General features: G+C 37.9%; 1 protein-coding gene across 33 annotated transcripts in view; it reads left to right on the forward strand.

Annotated features, from left to right (window-relative positions):
* The window catches only part of NRXN1 (neurexin 1), a 726,764-nt gene that overhangs the window by 226,169 nt on the left and 480,376 nt on the right, over positions 1 to 20,219 (forward strand). The gene's annotated exons all lie outside the window — the stretch shown is intronic.

Genomic DNA, 20,219 nt, shown 5'->3' on the forward strand with positions numbered 1-20,219 from the left:
TGACTGCTAGTGTTTTGTGTGAAGAACACTTCAATTTTAATTAATTTGAAGTTATCGAGAGTAGTCATCAAATGACTTTAAAAGTCATGATGACGTGTACTCAAGAGAATCAGATAACTTGTGTATTGCACAAAAAGGGCTTTACTCATTTTCCCGGGGTGTTATAAAATAAAATAAGATTTTAGAAAAGTAAAACCATATTCAGCAAACCAAACAAAGAAAATACTAGCTTGTAGAATAAGGTTGAATTACTAGCTTATAGATTTTGTAATATGAACGTTTTCTGAATGCATGCTTGTCACTCTGGCTACCGCACCATGGAATTTTCCTAATGTAGCAAATATGAGACCTAACTGGCCTCTGGGGCTATGTGTCTAAACAGCTGATGAGTAATTACTGGGGACTTTTGAGGCACAGGCAAGGGAAGAAAAAAAGTGGAGGCAGCTAGTAAGAGCATTTATGTTTGAATTATGATTTGAAGCAAATTTTCAGTTATTTTATACCATAGGGAAGAAAAAAAAAATCATCTTATTTCTTCTGAAGGAAATGGAAGTGGTTCATAATACCGGCAGTTTGCTTAGCGTTTTTGCCTGCACGTAGGATTTTGCAGTTCCTGCGTTCAGATAGTCAACCCAACTATACTCCTTGCTCGCAATACCTATGGGCTTCCGTGTGGAACCAACAGTCGTGTCCAAAACGCGTAAGACGAAGCAGTCCGTGCCTCACGCAGAGTTGTGCTGTCGTTGACCTGGGCTTGAGTCTTGCAGACTTTTTTAACGGCTGGGAGATGGAAATTCCTGGAAAATGGACACCTGCTGCTGAAACATTTGGTCTGAGGGTCCCATTACTCCCCTCTTACCATCCAGTCTCAAAAGAATAGTGTAATGGGGTGAAGCCAGCAGCTCTAGCGAAGCCAGTGTTAGGGCCTTGATATTCAGACAGCCTTTGGACCCCTTGTGGAGATGAGATTATTGAAAAAGGAGAAGTAGCCAAATTTGGAAGTTATTTATTACACCTGTCAGTAGAGTACGTCACCTTATCTGTTGTATGATTAGCGCTTGTGAGATATTTTAAATTGTCTTTTTCCTTTATTTTTACATAAGTCGTCTTTGGGCAATTATTTCATTGTTGTTCTTTATTCACAGGGCCCGAGGCTATATAATAATGAGCTCCTTTACAGTAATAACAAATATCCAAATAGGATGGATAGCTATATTTTAGGCAAATAAGTTCTTCAAGAAATGAAATTATTTGTTGATGTATAATTCGTATTTCTAAGATGAGTACATGTTTCTGTAAGTGTCATTCTCTCTCTCTCTCTGTCCATATCCTTTTTTCTGCCCTCTCCCCTCACCTGAGAAATGAGATCTTAAGTTCTATATTGGATGCACTTAATGGTGTGAATCTGTCACATTATCTATTACATTGTAAATCTCACACCTTCTTAAGCATATTTATTACATAAATAACAGGATAAATTTTCTGTGTCGTAAATGTGCTGTCTTCAGTGGAATTATACCAGCAGATAATTTGACCTAGTCATGACAGCAAATCTTTTCTCTAAAATGTCAGTGCAGTGCTAGTGTCCAATTATTTTTATACTCTGCTAATCCTCTTTCATTTTTTGCAGTATTACTGCAGGCATCTATAAAAAGACTAGTGGTAACATCTCTGTAGGGAAGACTCTTTATCAAGCAATATCAAAGATTTATTGACTTCCCAAAAAAAAAAATAAAGATCAGTAGGTAATACTGAATTCATGAAAAACTTTCAAAAATTGTAAAAGCTGAACATATGGAATCCTGATTATTTTGCCACTTTCTGAAGTTTTCTTGGGTTTTCTCAGGTTTGAAAAGGAGACTTCATGATAATTTAAAAATAAACAGAATGATTTTTTTAATACATACTTAAAATGATCCTTCTAGCATAAATAGATATGCCTCTTTTCTACTCATTGCTAAAAATAAATCAATGCACACTGTTAAATACCATTTTAAAAATATGGTTAGGCCAAGAAATCTACTGATTAGTTTAAAAAAAAAAAAAAAGTCTCATTAAAAAAAGTATCAGTAGTAGATCTTTTAAAAGCCATATTTTTATATAGCAAACTGGTAGCTTATTAAAACATAATTAAACACTCTTAAAATTAGTACATATTGAAAAAGAGAGGAAGACGTGATAGAATTGTTCTCTGTTTCAGAATATAGGAAAACATGTAATTGTTAGTTGAAACTTTTTAAATGTGTGTCTCGGGTTTCTTTAAATCATCTCCACTTCTAGCACTTAATAGAGGAAAGCTTTAGCCAAACACACTGAAAAAGGGAAGGGAATCAGGCTTAAGGGCTTTAATATTGCACTGAGCTCTTAGTATGTGCTTAAGAAGCCCTTTGATGCGGGACCTCCATAAGTGGGCTTGTTTGCCAGAGTGCTGAGCTTTGCAGTGGCAACGACTCAGCATTGAGATGAGGGCATTTGTTCAACTAACAAAATATGACTGTAGAAAGTGTGTTATGTGGTGGTGGCTGCTGCTGCTTCTCTGCTCCTTCAGAAAATGAAGATTACATTGACAGCTATCTATATTGATTAGCAAAAAATTGCTTAGATACGTTAACGTTTGCAAGCACGTAAACCCAGATTTTCACATAGCCACACTGGAAACTACTATCTGAATTTTTGTTATACAAAAAAATCTGGTGTTATATTCTCCAGAGATAGGTCCTTGTATACATTTACAGAGCTCTTAACCGAAAGAATTCCCTTGTTCCTAAATATCATGACCTTAAATTTTGATTCAGGTTAGCAATCATTATGAAAAATGATCCTATTATTTTAAATTCATTTGGCCTCTTACCCATTTTTAAATATGTCTCCACATTATTTTTTTTATATCTTGCTGCTGTATACCCAATAGAAATAGACCTTTTTTGTTGTTACCGTCATTCTGATCTTCAAATGTGATTGTGCATTTCCAGTGGCTCCTGATTAACGAGAGCATCAAGCAGTGTATGACTTAGCCTACCTGTGCCTCTCGGCAGGAGTTGCAGTGTGCGACGAATGGCCTCCAGAGAAAAGAAACCAAGATAGATGAAAGAGAAGGGGCTGGGACTAGGGGGGAAGAACTGAAGCAAAAAGAAAAGAAAAATAAAAGTAATATAGGTCCAACTGCTTCTAGGCAGAAATATCACAGTCCTACTTAAGTTTATATCATCATAAAAAAGTCATAAGCATAAAGGTTTTATGTCTGTTGGGAAGCCATTTGAGTGTTTTATGTGCATTTTGAAATAATCATTTTATGATTGTGTACAAGTGCTCTGAAATTGCCCCAAATGTCTGCTGCTTATTTCTTCATCTTTTTTTCTGCTTATTCACATTGGTAATACATATGCAGTTTGTTGCACTTTTGCCTTAATAGCTGTATAAGTATTAGTCTGTAAAATACAGAGTATGTTCAGCTGTCTTTCTGGCCATGATCTTGATGGGAGCCACTAGTGTCATACAAGGAATTTTACTAAAAGTAATTGCAGTAGTACTCCATTTGCCTCTATTCTAAAATGCGTATTTTCTATGTCCTTTAGTTTTTAATACAGATACCTATTGGAGTTTTGTTTCCAGAGAAGAACACTGACTGTTCTGATCCCGAATTGAGAAGTCTATGCAGTACTCATCACTTAAATGTTTATGTGCAGTCCTTAATTTGGTTTGCCCAACTATGTTCATAAATAGAAATTAAACCCAAATTTTTCACTCCTTAAAGTGTAGTAATTGTTAGTCCATTTAATAATATGGAGCAAGGTAACTTAAATTTTTGATTAAGTATTAAAATTCAGCACCAGTTAAGTAAAAAGACACTGAAACCAACAATAAAATATCTTTACTAATAGAAGAGAACTTTTCCTACCTTTGTCTCCCTTCAGAAGAAAAGCCTGTTTCTTAAAATCTTAAAAATTATCTACAACTTTTAATTAAGTCACATTTAGTTTTTGATCACAAAAAAGGATAAAGCAAAACAATCACTCTATATTCTTTCGCAAACTAGAAATTCATTCTAAAATTGTGTCAAATTCAGTTTTCGTTTGCCTTTGAGTGATGTGCGTTTTCAGTTTGCAAAAACGTACCACATTTCAAAGATGCTACTATGGACAGTTAGTAAAGGTCTAGCCACTTTACTCTAAATAGAAAATAGATACTGTGTTATAAGGGCTGAAATTAAGAACAGTATGTAGGGATATTTTGGGGCCCATTTTTCATGATTAGTTGGAGATGATATATGCAAACTTCATTAAGCATGTACTTGTTGTTACAGGTGAAATCTTGTGACTAATGAAGTCTGTAGAAATAGAAGAGCTTTCTGATTCCCTGCCTCACTTGGCCTTTTTTGATCTACTTACTGATGGCAACTGAAGCCAACTCTGAAAATGAAGCGCCTCCCAAGAGAATGCATATGGCTGTTCTTGCCGCTTCTCATGCGAGGACTTGCTAAAAAAAAAAAAAAAAAGACTACAGTTTTGTCTGACTTATTAGTCATGCAACGCTGAAACAGGCTGACAAAACCCGCATACTATTTTTGGCTAATGGCCTTTCCACTTTGAAAAGTTGTGCAATTCTTATTTGTCTTAAAAACTTAATCTCTAAAAATAAGTTCATTTATAGCTAAAGTAATAGTTCATTTAACTTTGCTTAAAGAGATGGGAAAAGATTGTTATGGAAATACCAGGGATTGCTTGTTCAGCTTCTGCAGAGATGTTTAGTTCAAAAAGTCCTTGCAGGGATCAGGAGACCATGAGAACACCTCTTCAGTCCTTCTATTAAACAGATCACTTCAGTTAAGACACAAGTTTTTCAGGTCTCCTTTGTGGCTGCAGGATTCCTCCATACAATATGTTCCTCATATACTCAGTAACTTGGAAACATGCTTTAAGAGAGAGAGGCTTCTCTTTGCTTGGAAGATAGTATCCTCAGTGGGCTCGAATATGCCATGAAAGATTATTCTCATATTTAATTTCTCATGTTTATAGGAAGCCGGAAAGAGTTGCAAATATCTCTTCCAAACATGTTTTGAAGCCTAACACAAACAGCTTCATTTTCCACTTTGTTGATTTATAGGTGGACGTTCTTTCAGTGGTGCAAACTTGAGCGCATGTTTGAAAAAATGTGACAGTTGTGTACAATACTCTCTAAAAGGTGTTCATTTTGGTTTCCCTTTTAGAAACCACTGTTGTTGTTGTGGCTCTTACTTTAGAGACAAACGCTACATATTTCTGTTCTCTCTCTCTCTCTCTCTCTCTCTCTCCTTTCAGTACAAAACTGGCTTTAAAAAATGGCTCATTATGCACATAATACCATCGCATCGGGTTCCCTGTGCATCTTTGGAGAACTTATTGTTACGCAGTGCTTATTTTAACAGGAGTTAATTAGGACCAGAAAATTGCTTGTTGTTTATTATTGCATCCAAACCCCAGGACATGCTGCACTAATCCCATAGTGTTGCGTGGTGCTGTAAAAGAGAGAGATGTTCAGTTAATGTTTTGGAAGCTTCGGCTGTTAGCCTTGGAAGTGTTCTTTATCAGATCATTTAACTAAACTCTGTGTGTGTGCGCGTATGTATAAAATAAACTCTTTTATGTCTTACTCTCTCATTTGAAATATAGATGAAATATGCTGCCAACAGAGTCAAAGCAATGTTAAGTATTTGTTTTCATCTAGTCATCCACATTTTCTGATGGTAATGGAAAATGAACGTAGGCTTTCCAGAAAGCCTCAGCAAGGAGCAACGTGTTTTTGCTGTTCCCCAGGAGCAGACCAGGATGTGGGATCTTTTAGCTGGGACGCAGCCTGCCCTTCAGTTTCAGAAGGAGAACTGCTACAAACGACTCTTGTGTAGCTCCTCCTTGGAAGGTGCAGGCAGGAGGGAGCCAGCACAGGACAGGTTGGAGGAACTGTGACTGTGTCATCATTCAAGCCAGGCTCATTTCAGAGCTGGTATTTGCAGAAGCTTTAAAGTTACAAAGTAAACCATGAAATACTTTATTTTTGCTATTGTAGCATCAGTTTTTCTGCCAGCTGAAGCATGCACCATTCTCTGACTAGGCCACGTTTGCTTTCTTCAAGCAATCTGATACTGAAAGCCTCTCTGCTGTGTGATTGTGTGATCCCCTGAGGTACAAACGTACGTCAGTTATGAACAAGGACGTGCCATATCCCAGTCTGGCGTGAGCGCTGGCTGCGGGCGCTGGAATCTCGAAGGATGCCAGGATCCTTTGCGAGCTGAGTCGGCATTTTGCAGTTTAGCCACAGAGCTGGTCAGCGGGAGTCTGGAGGCCTGGAAAAGGCCCTTGGCAAGTTGTTCAGCACAATTTTTCCCTTGGCAGAGTAACAGATATCTGTATTTGTCTGCATAACGCTAGCTTTGTTTCCCAACAGCTGACCTATGTCCTTCACTGAGTTTTGAGGAGAAAGTAATGTAGAGTGAAAATAGTTTTTCTGTAGATACAGATGTGTTGTATGTTAGACATTTTGCTGTTTATTCTTAATTTAGTGAGAATGTCTTTAAAATTACTGTGTCGATCTTTGGGTTTTTCTGAGTAATTATAAGAAGGGCGTTATTGTTATGATGTGAACTGTTCATGTAGGACTTTCTAATATACTATTGTTAATGACAATTCACGTTATTAATGACATGAGTATCCATAGGAAAAAAGATCCATTTATTTTCTGATTATAAGTCTGTAGTGTTTCACGTACACTAAGAAGGCATCCTTCCTACAAATTCCTGTTCGTTTTGCTCTCCCTCCTTATTTTCACTAAAAAAGAAGGGAGAAATTAATGAAGAAACTGTATGATCTAAGAGTTTTAGAAATGAATTAAAATTGCCATTCTAGTAAAATGGAATAATGTGTCACTTACCTGGTCTTCCCTGTACGTCATTTAACTTGAGCGGCAACTACCGTTTTATCCTAATCCGAGATGATGATGAGGGACCAGAGAAGCTTATACTGCAATGTTCATAGTTCTGGTAATTAATAACTGAATCACTGATTATGTGTGTAAAATAGAAGCTAGAAAAGCTTTTTCAGGCTTTCTCCTCTGCCACTGGAGCGTGGTATTACACGTGGTTTTGTATCACTTCTGCTGTTAAATTCTTGTTGCCAGGTGGAATTTCACTTTATATTTGAGTCTATTTAAATGTATAACAGATTTTACTTATATGTAGTGGATGCAACTAGTACAGATTTCAGTGCCTTGGATTCATCTGTTGTCTTTGTATGAAATAAACCATACGACGAGAATACCTCTATAAACAGAGTTTATGGTAATTCAGAGTAGCCGAGAAAGGTACTACATGTGCCTAACCAAATTCTTACTTCCCTCCTCTTCTCTTCAAGTGCAGGATTGGCTAACGGGGAAGGGTTGAGATTATTCCACCAGCTCCCTGAATCTTTGGAATAAACAAACATTTGTACAGCATTTTTCTGCTAAAGGATAATATAAAAAATAAAGTCCTTCAAAAATGATTCCTCACTCCTTCAAAATCAGTTGATCATGTTTCTCCAGTGTTTTACTCTCATGTGAGGCTAGTGGTGATTATCTCGTAATGGGTTTATTCCCCAATAAAAGAGGAAGAAAGTAGTATAATGTGACTATTAAAGTTGAAATTTTTTTAGAATGTTTTCTGGAGTTGGTAACTATTTTTATGATACTGTCTGCATCGTTCTGTAACAATAGCTGCTCTTTTCAGATAAAAGAAAGTTCCCATTGTAATTGTGGCTGTTTGCTTAAAACAGCCTGCAAGTGACTTTTCCTTATTTGCTGATGTACATGTAATAAAGGCTTATCTTGTTTCTAATTCAACGTTTGCTTAAACATTACAACGACAGATTACACAGTCAATTTCCGGGTATGCTGACAAATAAGATACTCAAGGGTGCTGATCGCGGTTGCTGTTAGAGAATCTCTTGCAAGGTGCTGCGTGCTTTTCAAGGTGTGCCGTAGTGACAGAGAAAAGAGCCAGGGATTGCTATTTACCTGATAGGAAAAGGAAAGAAAAACTGCAGAGAAACAGGAGCCCAGTTCCTACTTGTGGGTTTGGAATCCTGAATCTCATTTTCTCCCCAAATTGTTCTCCTTCGCTTTTCTGCCAAGATTTGTTTAGAGGACGAGGAGAATAGTTGTAGAGGCGTAGAAGGGGATGTGAGGAAGGGAAAGAAGAACGGAAGTTTCTCTTATACGGAAGAAACGCTAGTTTGCTCAGATGAGATAACAGAAAACTGATTGTCTGTAGCAGTATCACTACTTCATCAGTACGGGGTGAATTCATTTTAAGAAGCAGACCATCCATATTCTGTTTGAGTTAATAATTTCTTAGGCATTATCATAATTTCATCATTTTTGTTTTGTGTGTTGGTTTTGGGCTTACTACTTGAATTTGTTAAGCAGACAGTAGTCACTTGTTTTTCTGTCTGAGTACATGCTTTATTTCTGTATGTAGTCCAGTAAACCTTTTGTATGTAATTGGGAAACCAGTTAAATTCAAATATGGGTAGAAAAGGTAGAGAAAAAATATTTTATTCTAGTTTTCCATCTTTAAATACAGTGAGTGATTAATGGAATAACATAGGTTGGCCTTTTAAAAGGGCAGTATGCTATGAATACCTAGTGTGTGACACAATCTGAAATAACTTTTGGTTCAGTGTTACATACCATATGTAGGTAGAATTCCCGTCAAGTGTAATGGCAGACCATTAGTTTGCTATTACAATGAAGTTTCTGATTTTGATATGTTTACTACAGAAGTAGCAGTTTAGGCTGTCTTGCTTTATGGAGTCAGTTATTGTCATTAATATTCTTTATGTGCTGTTACGGTAGAGTTTCCCCTCATTGCATTCCCTTCTGAAAGATGATGTTTATAAATAAGTAGATGATATAGTGAATAAACATTTGAATTTTAAATTACCCTGACATGGAGCACAAAACAGTATAGCTGGGAATGTACTAGACACTGGTTTGAACAGATTTGTTTATTCAGTCCGTATTTAATGTTTTGGAAATTGTTTAGCACTAGTCTGGCCTTTAGAAAGAGAGTATCACTGGAATCAGCTTATTTTCTCTGTGAAAGTAGTTCTTCAGATACATAGCACATTATTAAATTTTGTTTGCATCTTACTAGATTGGTTTTTCACATGAGATGGATGCTTGAAATTCCAATTTTTACACTAAATGCATTTTAAGAGTTTAGGTTTCTTTATCCTTAAAGAAATATTACAGATATTATTAAATAACATCATCCAGATGGATTCAATTAAAGTTATTTTGCTTGTCTGTGGTCCCATTATTGTTAATACCTTATCTACATAAAGTCACACCATCCAGTAGTGTGCATTTGATTTAAATCAGGCGTGGGCACATGATAATATTTTTATTGAATCAGCAAGACCTATTATATGATTTAATGCTACCTAGATGGAGACTAGATATGGATATGCTGTAAATCTTGATGGAGTACCACTGTGGGATTGTAGAAGTCTGCCAAAGCCTGTGGAAGTATTTCTAGATTTTTCATCAGACCCTAAGGACTTAAATGAACCTCTAAAGAAGCGAATATTAAAAGCCTTGTTGTCTTTGGTGGGAAACAAGAATAAATTCCAAGTGAGAAAGTAGGAAATGCACCTTTTCTCTCCCATGGGGTATTATTAACAAAACACGCTTACTCTCTGAGACCTCTCTATGATGCAAATAGAACGGATGTCTTTCTGTGCGTACCTGAATCCCATTACTGTAACAGAAGTAATAAGCAATAATTTACTCAGAATTCAGAACGAAAACATGTTAAATTCAGTTATTGCTCTTCAAAGTTTGTTGCGCTTTTTCTATGCAGGTAATTACATTTTAGTCATTTAATGAAGTGCAGCACTTCATCCTGGCTGGAATGACTGGCATGCATTTTTAATGCCTTCTCTCTTTTGTAAGTGTTATCAAATGATAATTTAAGAATAAACCTATCACTACACACAATTGGTTACTAATAAAGTGTGTTCTTAATTCGTTCTTTAAAACTAACAAAAAATGTTCTATGCAATGGTGTAGTGGTAGTTCATAGCAGCTTTTTTCAATAAAACATATTGCAATATTTTTAAAATAATTTATCTTAGGAATTTGTCCATTCTAAATATTACTTTCCTCTCAAAAGTAAGCGAGTACATCTGCTTGATATAATTAGTGACTTGATACAGAGATGTTTACCAGTAGTTGCTTCATGGCTTTTTCTGTCCTGCATCAGATACACAAAACGTTTTGACGTGTTGTATGTGGCTTCTGCAATATGTCTACTGGAAATATCTCTGTTTTTCGGAGTGTGTTTAAAGCAGGACACTATAAAGCTTTGTAACACAATTTCCTATTCTTGATTCTCCAGTCTCTCTGATAGCCCCCGCTGAGCAAAAGCCATACAGTAGCAGGGCTGTGGCTGCTTTACCTTTTGTCTTCCCGTTTCGTGTTTGGGTATGGCAAGGGAGCGTTGCTGTTACCATAATCGCTTTCCAAATGCCAACGCTATATTGAGGGCAAAGGTGACTGAACTTGAAATCAAGTAACCCTAAAAGGGATTTTAATTTTTCATGGGGAATGCATTAGTCCAAAGACTGGAAAAATGTAGAGAAAGCTTAGGGCTACCTCCCTCTTTCTTTCTCCCATCTTTTTTTTTTTCTTACTGTGTGCAATTTGCCCCAGCTAGAATATTGTCCTAGTGATTAGTATTTGAATTCACGCAATAGATATCTACAGTGTATAAATAAAACACTTTTTTGTGTTGAGATTCTTCCCGTGAAAAGATACATTTCCATCAGTTTGAAATTGGCAGTTTCCAGGAGTCATTCTTTTATAACACCAAAAACGTGTATTTTCACAGATGTCAGCTGCAGGTGTACAAACTATCTGCTGAAAAGTATGGTGGTTCTTAACAGGCAGCACCTATTGGAAAATGGGGTGAAATCTAGTCGAGTATCCTGACTTCTCATTAGATGTTCAGTCGAGCCGTGTGACCTTTTATCTTGCAGACATTTTTCTCTAGCAGTGAGATTCATCGGAATAAAAATCAAAATTGTTCTTTTGTTAACTATTGATGCCAGCAATGATTTTCCTGATATAGCAAAATGTTGTTGAATCATTTCAGTGTTAGTTTCCTAAAGGCTGTTTGCAGTAGAAATCTCCATTTAATGAGTTTGACTAAAACCATGACTACTGTGAAAAGGGAGGGAGTTGCTGCTAGTACCCACAGCTGGAGCTTGCCTGGAGTATCAATAAAGTTTGATTTTTACTTCAGAAATGAGATTGTGAGATTGCTAGAACCGCAAGATATCACATTGGAGCTGCTGGTCATCCTTCCAGTCGTCTGTTGTGTTAAGTCTTCCAGCACCCTTTTAGCTACCTGTAATTACTAAAACCCTAAATGGCAAATGAAACCAATGAAATGAAACCAGTTTGGATCAGGAATGAGTCAACTAAATTAGGGTGCCCATAGTTACACCACTGGTCTAAGTCCATCGTCTTTATGGTTTGGCATATGTAAATAAATCAAAATTCAGTATGTTTGCATGGAGCTTCTTGCTAGGATTTTGCTAATACTTCAGCTGATTGGTTTTTGACTCGCTTATTTTTCATTCTGAAATGAGAGAAGATGGTTTCCTTCTTTGACTAAATGACACATTTCACTGGGAATCAACATTTCAAATAGCTCTGTCAAATATTTTGAATTTTTTGCTGTTCTGAAGCCGAAGTTACATTGCTGTTACTTTCTTTCTCTCATTCTGCAGTTCTTACATATTGTGATTTAGCATAACTTTTGTTTTCCTCCTCTCCTGGTGTATAGTTAAAGCTGATCCAAAAGTACATCTGTTTTAATGTTTTGTCTTTACCTTATATCCATCAGTCTGTCTGTTTATCTACATTGGACTATTTTGAATTAAGCAAGCATTTAATGTTAGTTCTTTCATGATTCTGAACAAAAGCTAGCGTAAAGTCAGATAACATGCACAACAGCAGAAAGGGAGCAAGTTAGATCTTGATGCGTTCTCATTGTGTTCGTTTCTGGTCAATATCAGTGAGAGAAAGCACTGTAAAGCAGAACAAGGGTTACATTCAGCCCTGCTTTATTTGTGTGGCATAAAGCAAAGTGCAAGGAGGAAAAAAAAAATTCAGTGAGAAGATCCGTCTTCAGAGAGTCTCCTTAGTCTCTGTCTTTCTAGAAATACTGGAGAATATGTAATAGTGTAAATTCTATTCAGTATTTCAGCGCTTTGTCGCTGAGGTTTGCCGTGCCAGCAAGTGATATATTGAGCCTGCTAGGATTCCTAACAAAAGACTGAATCTTTTGCTAAGGGAATACAAAAACGTGGAAAACCTAATTTTTAAGGAGAAGGGAGGCAGGCACAATTGTTTCTATAAAATAATATAAAAATAATATACAAATTTATAAAAATTTATTTTATTTATATGCCATGTATTTGCTAAGAAATTTAACTGATGTCAGCATGTTGTATTTTATTGCTGCTACCGTTAGCTCTTAAAGGAGAGTACTTACAAGAAGGCAAACTTGTTGAGATTGTTGAATTAATATGAAATATTTTAATATGATTCTAAAGAGAAGGATTAATACACTTTCCAATTTTTCACTACCTATATTTGACACCTTAGTACTGAACTTCTGATTGTGTTCTTAGCAGCCACAGACAATCTTGGGTAAGCACATGAACTGAGAATTCCATAATGTTTAAGAAGCTACACTGGAAAACTGAGAGGTACAACCAGCGTACAGGATTAATTGTCAAGGCCTGAGGTTTGCCTTTCAGGAGTTGCCCTTTACGTGACAAAGCAACTAGTGTGCATGCAGCTCTGCCTGGGGACCTGTGAGGGGCCAGCTGAGAGCTTATGGGTCAGGATTAGCAGGCAGCTCAACATGGGTGACATCGTAGTGGGTGCTGCTATGGACCACCTGATCAGGAAGAAGTAATAGATGAGGCTGCCTTAGAAAATTGGAAGAAACTTCACCTTTGCAGGCCCTGGTCCTCGCGGGGATTTTAACGACCTTGATATCTGCTGGAGGGGCAACACAGTAGGGCACAAACAATCCAAGAGGTTTCTAGAGAGCGTTGATGACAACTCCTTTGCTTAGATGATTGAGAAGTCAACAAGGAGAAACGCTCTACTGGACCTCTTACTTACAAACAAGGAAGAACTGGTTGGAGATGTGAAAACTGGGGACAGCCTTGGCTGCAATGACCATGAGGTGGTGTAGTTTAGGATCCTGCGAGGAGGGGAAGACAGCAAAAAGCAGAATCACAACCCTAGAATTCAAGAGAGATGACTTTGACCTGTTCAGGGACCTGCTTCAAAGAATCCCATGGGATATGGCTCTGGAGGGAAGAGGGGTCCAAGATAGCTGGTTGATATTCAAGGATCTCCTCCTCGAAGTGCAACAATGATCCATCTCAATGAATAGGATATCAAGAAAAGGAGGCAGGTGGCCTTTGTGGAAAAACAAGTTGCTCCTAACAAAACTCAGATATGAAAAGGAAGTGTAAAAGAGGTGAAAGCCGGGGGAGGTGACCCAGGAGCAATATAGAGACAGTTCAAACATCCAGGGATGGAGTTAGGAGAGCTAAAACTCCCTTGGAGTTGAAAGGCAGCAAGGGACTTGAAAGACAGCGAGAAAAAGGTTTCTATCAGTACATAAGCAGCAAAAGAAAGGTTAAAGAGTGTGGGCCCACTACTAAATGGGGCAAGGGATCTGGTGACAAAAAGACATGTAAAAGGCCAAGCTACTGAATGTTTTCTTCACCTCAGTCTTTACTGTTAAGACCAGCCTTCAGGAATCCCAAGCCCCCAGTATCAGGAGTGGAAGTCTGGAGCAATGAAGACACTTCACTTCTGGAGGTGGATCAGGTTAGGGATCACTTAAGCTGGTCCATGGGCCCTGATGGGATGCGCTAACAAGTGCTAAAGGAGGTTGCTGATGTCACTATAAAGCCAATTCGGATTATCTTTGAAAGGTCATAGTGATCCAGGGAGTTTTCTGAGAACTAGAAGTCATCAAATGTCACGCCTACCCTTAAGAGTAAGAAGGAGGATCTGAGGAACTACAGGCCAATTAGTCTCACATCGATTCCTGAGAAGGTGATGGACCAACTAATCCTATATAATATTCTCAAACATGTGAAGGATAGGAAGGTGACTAGGAGTAGTCAGTGTGGATTTTCAATGGAAAAATCATGTTTAATCAACCTGATAGCCTTCCATGATGAGATGAGTGGGTTAGTGGACAAGGGGAGAGCAGTGGTGGATGCTGTTTATCTTGTCATTAGTAAGGCTTTTGTCACTGTCTCTGAAAGCCTTCTGATAGACCTATTGATGAAATATGGGCTATATAAGTGGTCAGTGAGGTAGACTGAAAACTAGCTGAACTGCAGGGCTCAGAGGGTTGTGATCCTGGCACAAAGTCCAGCTAGAGTCCAATCCCTACTAGTGTTCCCCAGAGGTCCATACTGGGGCCGATACTTTTTAACATCTTCAATAATGACCTGCACGATGGGACCAAATGTACCCTGAGCAAGTTGCAGATGGCACAAAACTGGGAGGAATGGCTGATACACCAGATGGTTACGGTGTCATTCAGAGGGACCTGGACAGGCTGGAGAAAGGGGCAGAGGGGAACCTCCAGCAGTTCAATAAAGGGAAATGGGGAGTCCTGCACCCAGGAAGGAATAACCCCATGCACTAGTATGGCCTTTACTGGAAAGCAGCTCTGTGGAGAAGGACCTGGGAGTTGTGGCGGGCAAGAAGTTGACCAAGAGCCAGCAACGTGCCTTTGTGGCCAGGAAAGCCAATGGTATCCTGGATTGCTTTAGGAAGAGCGTTGCCAGCAGGTAGAGGGAGGTGATGCTCCCCCTCTACTCAGCCCTGGTGAGGCCACACCTGGAGTACAGTGTCCAGTTCTGGGCTCCCCAGAACAAGAGAGATGTGGAGCTCCTAGAGTGAGTCCACTGAAGGGCTACTAAGATGCTTAAGGGACTGGAACAATTTCTCGAGTAATGAAAGGCTGAGAGAGCTGGGACTGTCTACCTGGGAGAAGAGGCTTGGAGAAGATCTTATCAGTGCAGATAAATATCTGAGGGGAGGGTGTAAAGAGGACGGGGCCAGATTTTTCTCAGTGGAGCCTGGTGATAGGATGAGAGAGGATGAGGGCACACACTGAAACGCAGGAAATTCCACTTGAACATAAGAAAAAACCTCATTACTGTAAGGGTGGTTGAATACTGGAACAGGTTGCCCAGGAAGGGTGTGGAGCCTCCATGCTTGGAAATATTGAAAAGCTGTCTGGACACGGTCCTGGGCAGTCTACTCAAGGTGACTGTGCTTGAGTAGGGAGGTTGGACTAAATGATCTCCAGAGATCCCTTCCAACCTCAACCATTCTGTGATTCTGTAAGAACTGTATTGGCGTTGTTCATGTTAATTTAACAGATTGTAAATCTTCATTCTTATCACATGATTGTCAAAACCAAAAGTTACTAAGTAAGAAAATAAATTATGTGGTTAAGAACCTTCAGCGTTTACTTGTTTAGGGCTTTCTTTGTTCATTTTCTAATCAGTATTTTTACTTACGGATATGGCTGCAACACAAAAGAAAGTGGTGATGAAATCTTCAAGTTAGCATAAGCATTGCTGGTAAGCCTACAGAGTAGTCTTGTACTGAAGCAGTTCTGAAGCAGTAGAGTTGTGCATATATGGTACTGCACGTAACAGATCTGGTTAAATCAGGCCTTGGACTGTGTGAGTAACACTGTAGCTTCCTCACCACCCTTCTCAGAAAAACTTTCAAGCAAGCCCAACCCAGATGCTCTGCAGTATGCTTCTGGTTCTAGAGATGGTCTGTGCAGATCCAGGTCAGAGTATTTTTTTTTTTCCTAACTGTATTTGGATGCTGTACATTTTCTGGCACTTTGGATGTACAAGAAAGGATGGAGTGATAGGTGAGCTATCTAAATTAGCCAGCAGAAAATTCTGAAGGTTGAAGTTGTCTTGAATTCCTCAGAGGAGGATTAATCTTCTAACTCTGCAGTGCCTGGATGCACTGATGTCAGATTAGAGCCTTTTCCAGCTATCTTGGGCAATAGCTAATATTCTTCTTCTAGATATCTGAAGAATGGCTGTGACCTACTTGACAAGTACCAGCACACCAATGCAGCATTATCCTACCCTAATGGAGTCTTGTTACTGGTTTACAGTGCGAGCCCTTAGCAATCAAATTCTGCATCATAATATTACAATGAGTTCTGATGACAGAATGTGCAACACTCAGTCCTCCCATGGAAAAACAGCAAATAATGGACAATTCTGTTTCCATAGGTGAACCAAAAAGAACTGTCAGGAAAAATGAGATTAAAGTTCCCCCCTCCACACAGTTTCCACATTTGTCAACCAAAACCTTTTTTAAAAATAAAATTGCTTACTATGTTCAGTTTAGGGCTTAATCGTTTTCAGGGTTAGGTCAATTTTTAAACAGATGAATGCTACTTTGAAGCAAAGCCAAAGAATTTGTTTAAAAATCAAATGTTTCAGCATATCTAAAAAAAGAAAAAAAGAATCACTTAAAATGATCCCCATATTTCAGTTCCAAACTCTCCATACACTTCTGTGGTTAAAATGGCTAGTTAGATTACACCCCCGATTCATGAATACTTTACAGAAATTCAGCCAATGTGGTGATTGATCCCCTAATCAGTCCTGTTTAAAAAATAAAGCTGATTAATTACTGACTGTACAATTCTTCAATCTCGTTTCTGCCCTAGGAGTTGGGGAGGAAACTTCATATGGAATTGCTTTTAACTCATGTCAGGGTGAACATGGTAGAGTAAATATGAAGGGAAGAACTGCAGTATCTCTTTAATACTTGTTAGGTAGCATGTATGAAGATCATGAAACCTATCAGTTACTGACATTACCAAGAAGTATTGTGGACCTTATTATAGAAGCCATAAGGAATGGGAACAAGTTCAGAAATTAAAATTGAATTCTTTAGCGTGCATAATCCATCATGGCATTGGTTGAAGATACTGCAGAAGGAAAAAAAAAGAACCCAGAGATTACCGTTAGTGATTTTACTGAAAGGCCATCCGATGAGATCCGTATTAAAATAGATATTTTTCAGTCACAGCTGTGCTGATTTGATCTTTCTAGTGACAACTCAAGCTGTTTTTTCCAATAAAGAAGTGTAGGGTTTTGGCCTTTTATTTTCTCCCTCAAGGAAAATGCTATTAAGTCAAAAAGATTTAGTCTTGAATTCTTACAGAAGTGTGTGAAAGATGCAAAAAATGTTAACCTTAAAGGCTTTTTCAAGTCTGTGTAAATTGTGGTTCTATTTGCAATATGAGACGATAATTCTTTTTGTTAGCATTCAGAGCTTGAATGAATACTCCTGCTTGCTTCTTCAGGCCCTCCCGTAGGAATGATTTAAGAAATGCGTGTGACTGGCATGCATTTATACTCCCATGCGTTTCCATGCCTGTGTAAATGATATGGTTTTGCAGTAGTTTACAGTGTGTAATATACATACATAAATATAGTGCATGTTGATTCAGTTATATCCTTTAGCCTTCTGTGTTTCTAAGACATTAAATACATGATACGCGTAGCCTTTACACAAGGTGCTATGTTTAACATCTATCATTGTTAAATATAATAATTTTTGCTGTTTTAGTATAGCTTTGCAGTAAACATGGGATTTCTATAATTCCATAGCAAAGAAATTTGCTCTTGAGCATTTCGTGCCTTTCTTTAATATTCATTCAATGGGATACATGATATTCCTGCAATCTGCTGCTTATTAATGCAATGACATCCCAGAAAAGTCATTATTTTCAAATTCTTTATGCAGAATGAGCTGTGGTTTTTCTCCCCTGCAGAAACATGTTAGGGTCCAGGACACATCACTGCTAGTGTATTTCTGTGATTTGCATGCAGGACTGCCATTTCAAGCAGGAATTTTTAAGGTGTGGAAAACAGCTGCGGCAAATTCTGTGTGTCCTTAGTGTGTGTTGCAATACATCTCTTATTTGCTGTGTTTGATAGGCTAAGAAGGGTTATAAGCAGGATGAACAGGTATTTTCCTGTTTCTTTATTCTTGGCCACACCAAAGATAGAAATGAAGACATGGACAGATTAAATAGGCTAATTTTAGGTCTCACTCTTGCACATGGAAATCCAGATCACATCTCAAACAAGTTTAACAAAGGATAACGTTTGTCCTAAGGGATGAAAATTTATGATAGGTAAAAATTGTCTCGTCATAAAGTCTCAGACTTTTAGAAATTGAAGTATTATTTTTTTCAGTAGTAAGCATTACTCAAAACACCTGTAAGAGTGTCATTTTTGTCTAGAATAGAATTTCTTGTCAAAAAGGAAAAACATTGCTCAAAACTGCTATCCTCTTGAAGCTGGGAGGATGAGGCGCCAGTTATGTTAGAGCCTTTCTAACCATGCAACCATTTCTATTCTCAAGCCTGGCCATCTGGTTATTAGTCCTTGTCCAGAAAGGTGATTGCGTTTGTCTGTGGAGGTACTAACTAACTGGATTTTACAGATCCATAGGTCTTTAGTTAGAATATACCAATATTTTCATTACATATAGCTCCTACTGCATATTTACCATGTGTAATGAATGGGTAGTGTGGGAAGCATACTGTGATGTGTATGATAAGCTGTTTCTTGAAAGAGAGGGAGCATAGTTAAACCTGGAGCTTGAAAATGGAGAATGAGTGGGCATTTTTTGTTTGTTTTTGTTTGTTTTTGTTTGTTTCTATTTTGTGAGAGATGTGTCGACAAAATAGCAGGGAAGAGTGTCTCTGAAGCTCCTCAAAGACTTTTTTTTTTCCTTCTTATAAAAAGTATTTATTTAAAAAATAGGCCTAGGCTGTGAAATCCAGCTGTGGATTTGCTGTGCCAAACTCTGTGGAAGGCAGTGTCAACTCTGAGTTGTTTGATTTCGGTCAAGATTCTGCTGAAGCCTGGTTTGGGCTTCATACAGAACATATTAGTTGAAAAGTCACTTTATTTTTTAAGTAATGATCTAGATGGGTTAAAAAAAAAAGTCTGAATGATTCTGCAACAAATCAGTGAGGTAGCACTTCAAAATAATTGCAGTCTATTAATTTTTAATACATAAAGCTAAGCCAAAATGTGATTACTGTCTGTAGTTACTTTGCAGTACTACGTGAACTTACTGTGCTGTACTATTTGTACTTACTGTGCTGTACTATCTAAAGATTTTACAGATAACAGATAATTGTTACAGATAATTAGCATCTGTGTTACACCTACAGCCCAGTGTAGGGAGACTGCAGGTGAGATGAACAGTAGTTGACAGATATGCCCAGGGACTTTTCCAAAAACGGTTCTTTCCTGCCTGCTTTCTTCATGCTTTCATTCACTGGTCTCTTTTGAGTCATACTGTCCTTATTTTCCTTACCTATATATTCATCCATATGTTTGGTTTCTGTGCTGGTTGTGTCATGGACAGATCTATGCAGCCGTGTTCCTGGGATTGTGTTTATTGTTCTTCCAGATGATGAAGTTTGGTATCACCGAGTTTTCATACCTTTATTCTTACGCTGCGCTAACACTTACAGATTTCCCTTGAAAGTTTACTACCACTTATTATCAGCTAAATGTGAAAAAATCCAATGATTTTATATAGCTACAAAACTTTGTACAAGCATAATGTAATACTAGGTGTGTGTAAGATACGTTGTTATATCTTCTTTTCTGATAAGACTGAAGGCCTAGCTTCTGCTATTTGTATTCCCCAGTCACTTTCAGGATAAGCCAAGTAAATAATCACTGTAGCACATGCTAGGTAATAAAAATGCATCCCAGAAAAACTGTTTGTTTACTGATATATCTAAACTTCCTATCATCTGGTGTGATGCTACCTGCAGCTTTGAATGAAATAGATTCTTAAGTGAACAGTTTTGTAGTTTTGGTTTATTGAAGACCTTAGGCCTAAGCACTTAATTATCTAGGTTCTAGGTTCCCTTTGAGATGCCATGGTTTCAGTGGGAGTCAGAAGGACAAGATCTGGGATTTGACTGAAAGAGCAGTTTGGTTTACGCTTTCTCCTGAACGTTGTGTCATTATACGCGTTCCAGATCCAACTGTTTATCAGCAAACATATTA

Source organism: Struthio camelus, chromosome 3 (genome assembly GCF_040807025.1).
Source record: "Struthio camelus isolate bStrCam1 chromosome 3, bStrCam1.hap1, whole genome shotgun sequence".
Taxonomy (NCBI): domain Eukaryota; kingdom Metazoa; phylum Chordata; class Aves; order Struthioniformes; family Struthionidae; genus Struthio; species Struthio camelus.